The 9815-nt window shown below is 35.6% G+C and overlaps 1 long non-coding RNA gene across 1 annotated transcript; it reads right to left on the bottom strand.

Moving 5' to 3' along the window:
* Window positions 1-8407: 8407 nt before the first annotated feature.
* LOC109827682 lies at window positions 8408-9815 on the bottom strand. The gene is made up of 4 exons (XR_002243487.1): window positions 9448-9815; window positions 8826-8977; window positions 8551-8584; window positions 8408-8469 (listed from the first exon to the last, which is right to left on the bottom strand). It is a non-coding gene; the product is annotated as an uncharacterized LOC109827682 (long non-coding RNA).

Below are 9815 nucleotides of genomic sequence, written 5' to 3'. Positions count from 1 at the left end.
TCATCTGATCTCGGAATGAGGTGATTTAAAATGTTTTAGAAAGATGATGAAGAGACTTATAACTTTTATCTTTTGAGTTTCTTCAGAATCAAATCATATCATGGTCGAAATATCACTTCTCTGTGCGAGACACCAATTGGTGGCTCGGCCTTGGCCGAGCTAGTTCGTACCACCTTGGGTATTTTAGCTCTAACTCTCTCATTCGATCTCGGAATAAGGTGATTAAAGATGCGTTGGAAATATTATGAAGAGACCTACAACTTTTATCTTTTAAGTTTCTTCAGAATCAAATTGAATCATGGTCAAAATACCACTTCTTTGTGTGATCCACCAAATGGTGGCTCGCAGCCTTACGAGCCAGTTCGTACCATCTCGGGTATTTTGGCTCTAACTCTCTCGTCCGATCTCGGAATGAGGTGATTCAATATGCGTTAAAAAATTGACAAAAATACCTACAAATTCCAATAGACGAGCCACTAAATGGTGGATCGGCCTGGTCCGAGCCACCAATTGATGGCTCGGCCTTGGCCGAGCCAGTTCGTACCATCTCGGTTATTTTGGCTCTAACTCTCTCGTACGATCTCGGAATGAGGTGATTCAAGATACGTTGGAAAGCTGGAGAAGAGGCCTACAACTTTTTATGGCCGATCTACACATGGTGTGTGCGAGTCACACATGGTGTTTCGCCCCCTTTTGGGCGAAACACAACTACTAGCTGAGTTGTTTTGTCATTTTGTGTATCACGTTGACTCGTATGCTTCACCAATTCGCATCATACATTTCATTAAGTTGGAGGTGGCCGGTGAACACGCGGACCACTTGGTTTGTCATTTTGGTGGCTGATTAGCGTGTGGGCCACTTGGTGGTGGCCGGTGAGCACACGGGCCACCTAGTGTTGGCCGTTCTGGTGGTTCGTCGCCATGACATCAACGTTTCGTCGATTCGCTGCATGCGCTTGTCGGCGTCAGATGATCCTCTTTGACTCGGATAATCCCCTTCGACTTGGATAATGGCGTTCATCGCATTCTCTTTGTCTCGAGCTGTGTGCGGACACCTATAGGTATTTTTAGACGCCTACAATTATATTGCAAGTATTGTCAATCCAAGCTGCAGAGTGTCATTGACAACAATTAAATCTTATTCCATTAAGTTTTAGAGAGGTCGTTGATGAATATGAATTCACACTGGATACAAGTTGATCTATTCATGTTAAATTAAATAAGAAGTTGTTTTCCAAGTTGAGCGGGAGCAACAATTCTGCTTTTACTGCTCTTAGTAATGATTTGTGAAGATTCAGATCTGTACTTGAGAGAATCATCATCAGTTCATCACTTATAGGTTTCCTGAAGTGGAATTATTGTGCCTTTGGAAGTTACTGGACATTGTGCTTGATGTGATTGATGCCAGTCTCCTTTGAACTGAATTTGATCAGTGTTTTATAAGGAGGCATCTTTCCGAACGATAATGATATTGACTGTGATTTCAAAAGCATTGATTGTTTACTTGGGTTGCAGACGTGGAGATAGTGTTGCCTAAGGATTACTGGATTAGCTTGCTCTGGCTTTCCACATGGCCTCAGTCACAACTTCATGGAGATAATTTTTAGATGTTGTGTCAATTTTGTTTAGTGTTTCACAACGGTGGTTGAGTTAGGTTTTGTAATTTAGAGTATATCTTTTGTTTATCGAGGTCAAGGTACAGGTACATCTAGTAAGGGTCAAATGTCAACCAAGAACCGAGATGGTATTATTTTGTTCTCAAATTTCTGACATTTCTGTTATGAAACAGTCAGTCTTTTAAGTTACTTGCCTCAAAAAGATGAGTGTAGTTGATATGTTTACTCCATGCGGTAAATTTTGGATGAGGTTAGTTAAATATGTTTAATTCATGTGGTAAATTCATTGAGGATATGTAGAATCACCTGGCTTTGCAAGCCTTCTGTACAGTCCTATAAATTATGCTAATTTCATACTTCAGAAAAGTTTTTCTTTTTTCTTCTTCTCTTCCATTATCTATTTCATGCGCTTGCATCCTCTTTTGTATTCCAGGTAATGAGATAAATCTAAAAGTTATGCTTCTAAGATCTATACATTAATTCTCCTTCACTATCAATGTCACAATTTGCCATGCTTTTGAAACTTTTTATTTGACTGCATATAGATTTATGCTGTACCAATCCTTTGCAGATTGCTTTTCATTGTTGAGAATTCAGAATCCTTTTCTGCCTTTGAGCTTTATGTGACTTGGAGAGTGAGTATAGCATTCTTCAAAGAAATGGATATTGTGGTTGGCACGCTTTTAGCTTTCTATATATCTTGCTCCTATTCTCTTCTGTTTCCCAATAAGGTAAGCTTATATTTTTCTGGCATTTGTTGTATCCATCACGTTTTATATCTTTTCCCTTTCATTTTACTAGTATTTAGACCCGTACAAAGCACGGTTTCTAAAAAAACTGCAAATATTAAACATGTTTAAAAAAATAAAATATTCTGTTTTAGATATGAAATATAGTGGTGGAAGTAAACCGAATAATTAATAAACACAAATTTATTATAATAATATATTTTATTATTATATATGTTATTTTACCTTAAGTATTTTATTCAATCCATCTTTTAATGGAAATTTCATTATTTCCCCGTTCTCTTATTTATGTACATGGTAAATGTAAGCGATAAACACAAATACTCGCACGCGCACACACATACATATGTAATAATCTAATAATAGTTCCTCACAATTACTACATCTCCTAATATTTGAAAGCAATATAATAAATAACATTCAAAATAAAATGTACATAAATCAAACATCAATAAGAATTTTTTTCTTCAACAACCTTTACAGCTTGAATAGAAGCATATCTAAAATATTTGAAAGCAGCATAATAAATAGCTTTTGAAATATAACATACAGAAATCTAACATCAATAAGAAATTTTTCCTCAACAAATTTTACAATTTGAGTTGAGGAAATTAGTTTAGAAACACCAAAGAATGCAACATAGCTAATAACAACATTCACTCGTATCAATAAAATTTGAGCATTTAAAATAATAGTGTTCATTGGTGTGATCAGAGAACAATATTTATTAGTACTTGTGAGTTAAAGAAGAATACGTCTCCATTTAGACGACTAACTGAAAAGGACAAAAATAGAATATAATGTTCATTTAAACCAAGCAAGGTAAAGAAATTCATAAATGATAAAAACTGGAGCTTGCTTCATGATTGAACAATCTGAAATATATTTAGCCTCTTGGTTCAAAGACAATATGTGATCATTGGAGGATCGACAAAAAATGATACCATCATTTCTGAAATTATTCAGGCTATCAAACATCGTCAGACATTTTCATCTATAATCACCTATTTCTTCAACTTATAAGCAATCAACTCGCTACTAAATGCATTTTCAGTTTTAATTATCCCAACCTTCTTCTTGAAGGTGCTATCTACTTGGTGGATTTTGGGCACCAATTTCCATGAAAAGTCTAGAATGATGCATGATCAATCGGCATATACAATACGTTAGAGATGCATGGTAGCAAAAAAAAGGGAGGGAAACATCTAAAACGGAACAAAAAAAAATCTTTGTCAAGCAGATAGGTCATAATAACTCTACAGAGATAAAGGATAAGCAGTCATTCTCAATATTTAACTCAAATCACTCTGTAGTATTAAATAATAATGGATCCGAGCAGCTCCATCCTACTACAATACACAATATTTTAGCTTACACTTTGAAACGTAAAGTCAATGTATCACACTAAAGTCAAATTGCAGCTAGAAGAAGAGAAATCGAGTCCAATTTGATCAGTTTAAGACGCCACGCCTCTAAGAACCAAATTAAAAAAAAAAAGAAATAACATGTGATCTCATTTTTATGCCTTGAGTTATTTATTCACCTCACACACTCTTGATAATATTTTATTTCAACTCATGCACATCCATAGCTCCAGAAATACATTTATATCTCTAGAAGGACCTCATTTTAGAGAGCACTCCTTCATATTTTAGTGTGAACAGTTCATTGTTAACAAAATAAATTAGAACAATAAGTACAAAACTCTTTTAGCGAATAAATGTATGCTTTCAGATGTGTTCGGATAGTGATCTTAAACATGTGCTTAATGTCTATGATGACGATTAAGAAGATGCGGTACATGGGCATATATCTTAATCGATCTGAAAAGGGTGATCTATTCATTTACTTTATGTGACTGTCTAAGAACTTTAGTTTAATAAATCTTTTAGAATTAATAAAAAAGATTTATGGTCATGTATTTATAATTTTCTACTCTGAGAATCCTTAAGCATCCTACCACATGGAATTTAGTGGATCCTGCTACTATTTCAAGCTTTAATCATCCTCAATAGCGTTATTAGAATCATGTAAATTATCCAACTCATTTGTCACCATATCAATTTAGACCAAATTTCATCATTTTCAAAATCATATGAAAACGTGAAGATAGTCTGAAGAAGAGAAAGTATGAGTACCTTGTGATAGGATCTTTATGGAGGAAGTAGATAAAGGTGCGTAAAGGTTAAGGTTCCACAACAACTCGAGAATCGGGTTAGGGCGAGATAGAGGTGGTGACTCTCCACACCATGGGTGATATGTAGGCATTGACTCAGGTAGCATTAAACAATGACAAAATTGTAAAAAGGAAATATGATAATGAGGATATAAAAGAAAATAATATTGCGTTTTCCAATGAAACAAAAAGATAGTGCCAGTAAACCAAAAAATAAATTGATATTCAGATACATAGAAATAATTAAGGTGTTTTATATATCATTATCTGAGGAGACACTAATCTTCTGTAAATACTTTGATGGACCCTTAGTTTGCTGACAATTTCCAGAGATATTTCTCTTATAACTACTCTCAACCCTATTATTGGAAATTTGGAACAAAGCACCTTATCAAGAAGGAAAACAGCCGGTCTTTTACATGGATCCCGGGGAAATTCCCTTGGATTAAACATATATAATATATCAGAAGTAGAATAATGTCTTCTCCTCCATGGGGTGAATGTCCTTTGCAAAGGCAAGAGGTCTGGAAGAAGTAAATTGCCTTTATACCTGAACCGCATATCCCCAAGAAACTGAAACTGTAAGCAAGTTTGAGTTATCATAACAAATAATTTGTTGGAAAACCATTCCTGGATCTGCATCTATTGCTTCAAATAGATGCTTTAAACCTTCCAAGCGGTTCTTTCCAGGGTATAATGGATCCACGGTATCTAAATGATGAAGTGAAACTGGAGGTGCTAATGGATGTGCATTTAACATTCCAAACAGATCCCCGCGAAGGTCAACCTGATAAATGAAAAGTAAAGGCCTCACTTCACAAGCTTACAAATGAAATCTTAACTTCCATATAGAATTGTTTATCAATATAGCATGTAATATAATATGCAAAACTCAAATAACTCAAATATCCATATAGAATTGTATAACTTATTTGCTAGATAAAAACATGAGTCTCAATTTTAAAGCGAAAAAAAGATAAAAAAAGAAGACGCAAATCCTGTTAAATATTGAAAAGCTATGTTCAAATCTCAATTCAAATCTAACTCAAATACCTGTCATGGTTTGTTCCTATTTAGGAATAGGTAAAATTCTTGCCACCACTCGCTCATGTCGCCACTCAATCACCAGTCTAGAAGATGGCATATCCACTGCCATCAGACTCTCTGACAATGTCAACTGTAAAATGAGCATTCTCCATGCACGGCATCCTCCTGAAAGTCCTGCTTAAATAAGAAGCAAGAAGTTCTATGCTGCAAATAAGTAGAACATCAAGATAGATCCGCTTCTCCATCTAGAACTTGTTAACATTAACTGTTCAAATGATTATAAAACCACCTTTACTCTTTCCGCTAAAAAAAAAAAAGGAACATAAATCAAAATAAAGTAAAATGTTTTCAAGATGAAAAAAAAATGCAAGATCAAAAGCTTTACTTTGATTTCAGGGGAAGGTAACTTCCATTTTGATCTGCATTAGAATACATACAATTTAGTAAAGCAAACCAATATGTCACAATTAAATGTGATAGCTAATTTGCTATTTGTTCTTCACACTCAGAGGGTAAAAGAAAATAGAGAAAGCTAGCACGTCATAAGCATAATTTAAATGTGAAGAAGAATGAACAACCTTCATCTCATGTAACAGGAAAGCGCCAGTTTATTTATGCACCAGCATTGTATATTAGAGTATTTTGTCAAGACATGATTACCTTCTGTCTCTTATAATTGTTGTAGCTGTAAAGGAAACTATCTTCGTTGCCGGACAGAGGTGGCGATGGCGGTGGCGGAGCAGAGGAGGCGGAGGATGCCATTGAAGATGAAGGAGGAGTTGATCTTGCTCTTGATTGCTTCTCGGATTTGGCTGTAATCAACAAAATAAGTAAACCCTTAAAAGTTTGAAGGATGCCATTGAAGATGAAGGAGGATGCCATTGAATCTTTTTCTGAAGATTGAGAGAGGAAGAGAGAATCGTAGGTTGTAAAAAGGGAAAAAAACAACAAATATTCTGCAAATGCATCAATCTACAATGTCTGCAAATATAATTAGTTTTGGGTAATTTTAATCTATGCAAATGCATCAATCTACAAATATAATTAGTTTTGGGTAATCTTTATGTCTGCAAATGCATCAATCTACAGTGCTTCAATCAATCACCCCCAAAATAAATCCAATATTCTGACTTTTTTTTAAATACTAAATAATTAAGAGAAAATTCATCTTCAACTCAAAAAATTTGATCGCATAGAAACTAATTCAACGTCAGACCCTGAAAAACAACAAACTTAAAAAGCTAAAGAACAATATGGTAAAAAGAAAAAAACAACAACTCACCTCCATCCCACAGAGTATCATCAGGCTTGCAAATCAAAACCCAAAGTTCATCAGAAAACCCTAAAAATCTAAAATCAAACCAAGGATTCGACATCAAATGTAAAATTATCCAAAGATCACGACGTTCCACAACATGATGTTGTTATCCTGCGGGGCTCCACTAATTCCCACCGGCGGATCATTCTGCAACCTCTTGAAATCCCTCATCAGTCTTTTCCTCACTGGCGTCGACATCGATTCAAGCCTAAACGATTGAAGTATGCCCCGCCCATCATTCCGATGTTCGTCGCCTAAAAAATTTCGATGTTCTGATTAAATGAGGGAGCAGGGGAGAGAGAGAGAGAACGTGGGGGCGGTATGAGGTGTGGATGGGGTGGTTTTGGTTCTGAAACGTGGGGAGTTTGGACGGTTGCGGTTAATTAACTCAACAATGGATAGTTACGGGGAATTGAGGAGACACTAATCTTCTGTAAATACTTTGATGGACCCTTAGTTTGCTGACAATTTCCAGAGATATTTCTCTTATAACTACTCTCAACCCTATTATTGGAAATTTGGAACAAAGCACCTTATCAAGAAGGAAAACAGCCGGTCTTTTACATGGATCCCGGGGAAATTCCCTTGGATTAAACATATATAATATATCAGAAGTAGAATAATGTCTTCTCCTCCATGGGGTGAATGTCCTTTGCAAAGGCAAGAGGTCTGGAAGAAGTAAATTGCCTTTATACCTGAACCGCATATCCCCAAGAAACTGAAACTGTAAGCAAGTTTGAGTTATCATAACAAATAATTTGTTGGAAAACCATTCCTGGATCTGCATCTATTGCTTCAAATAGATGCTTTAAACCTTCCAAGCGGTTCTTTCCAGGGTATAATGGATCCACGGTATCTAAATGATGAAGTGAAACTGGAGGTGCTAATGGATGTGCATTTAACATTCCAAACAGATCCCCGCGAAGGTCAACCTGATAAATGAAAAGTAAAGGCCTCACTTCACAAGCTTACAAATGAAATCTTAACTTCCATATAGAATTGTTTATCAATATAGCATGTAATATAATATGCAAAACTCAAATAACTCAAATATCCATATAGAATTGTATAACTTATTCGCTAGATAAAAACATGAGTCTCAATTTTAAAGCGAAAAAAGATAAAAAAAGAAGACGCAAATCTTGTTAAATATTGAAAAGCTATGTTCAAATCTCAATTCAAATCTAACTCAAATACCTGTCATGGTTTGTTCCTATTTAGGAATAGGTAAAATTCTTGCCACCACTCGCTCATGTCGCCACTCAATCACCAGTCTAGAAGATGGCATATCCACTGCCATCAGACTCTCTGACAATGTCAACTGTAAAATGAGCATTCTCCATGCACGGCATCCTCCTGAAAGTCCTGCTTAAATAAGAAGCAATAAGTTCTATGCTACAAATAAGTAGAACATCAAGATAGATCCGCTTCTCCATCTAGAACTTGTTAACATTAACTGTTCAAATGATTATAAAACCACCTTTACTCTTTCCGCTGCTTCTCCATCTAGAACTTGTTAACATTAACTGTTCAAATGATTATAAAACCACCTTTACTCTTTCCGCTGAAAAGAAAAGGAACATAAATCAGAATAAAGTAAAATGTTTTCAAGATGAAAAAAAAAATGCAAGATCAAAAGCTTTACTTTGATTTCAGGGGAAGGTAACTTCCATTTTGATCTGCATTAGAATACATACAATTTAGTAAAGCAAACCAATATGTCACAATTAAATGTGATAGCTAATTTGCTATTTGTTCTTCACACTCAGAGGGTAAAAGAAAATAGAGAAAGCTAGCACGTCATAAGCATAATTTAAATGTGAAGAAGAATGAACAACCTTCATCTCATGTAACAGGAAAGCGCCAGTTTATTTATGCACCAGTATTGTATATTAGAGTATTTTGTCAAGACGTGATTACCTTCTGTCTCTTATAATTGTTGTAGCTGTAAAGGAAACTATCTTCGCTGCCGGACAGAGGTGGCGATGGCGGTGGCGGAGCAGAGGAGGCGGAGGATGCCATTGAAGATGAAGGAGGAGTTGATCTTGCTCTTGATTGCTTCTCGGATTTGGCTGTAATCAACAAAATAAGTAAACCCTTAAAAGTTTGAAGGATGCCATTGAAGATGAAGGAGGATGCCATTGAATCTTTTTCTGAAGATTGAGAGAGGAAGAGAGAATCGTAGGTTGTAAAAAGGGAAAAAAACAACAAATATTCTGCAAATGCATCAATCTACAATGTCTGCAAATATAATTAGTTTTGGGTAATTTTAATCTATGCAAATGCATCAATCTACAAATATAATTAGTTTTGGGTAATCTTTATGTCTGCAAATGCATCAATCTACAGTGCTTCAATCAATCACCCCCAAAATAAATCCAATATTCTGACTTTTTTTTAAATACTAACTAATTAAGAGAAAATTCATCTTCAACTCAAAAAATTTGATCGCATAGAAACTAATTCAACGTCAGACCCTGAAAAACAACAAACTTAAAAAGCTAAAGAACAATATGGTAAAAAGAAAAAAACAACAACTCACCTCCATCCCACAGAGTATCATCAGGCTTGCAAATCAAAACCCAAAGTTCATCAGAAAACCCTAAAAATCTAAAATCAAACCAAGGATTCGACATCAAATGTAAAATTATCCAAAGATCACGGCGTTCCACAACATGATGTTGTTATCCTGCGGGGTTCCACTAATCCCACCGGCGGATCATTCTGCAACCTCTTGAAATCCCTCATCAGTCTTTTCCTCACTGGCGTCGACATCGATTCAAGCCTAAACGATTGAAGTATGCCCCGCCCATCATTCCGATGTTCGTCGCCTAAAAAATTTCGATGTTCTGATTAAATGAGGGAGCAGGAGTGGGGGGGTGAAGAGGAAGAGAGAGAGAGAGAGAGAGG

Source organism: Asparagus officinalis, unplaced genomic scaffold (assembly GCF_001876935.1).
Source record: "Asparagus officinalis unplaced genomic scaffold, Aspof.V1 AsparagusV1_Un359, whole genome shotgun sequence".
In the NCBI taxonomy this organism is placed as follows: Eukaryota; Viridiplantae; Streptophyta; class Magnoliopsida; order Asparagales; family Asparagaceae; genus Asparagus; species Asparagus officinalis.
This window is presented reverse-complemented; position numbering and strand designations above follow the sequence as displayed.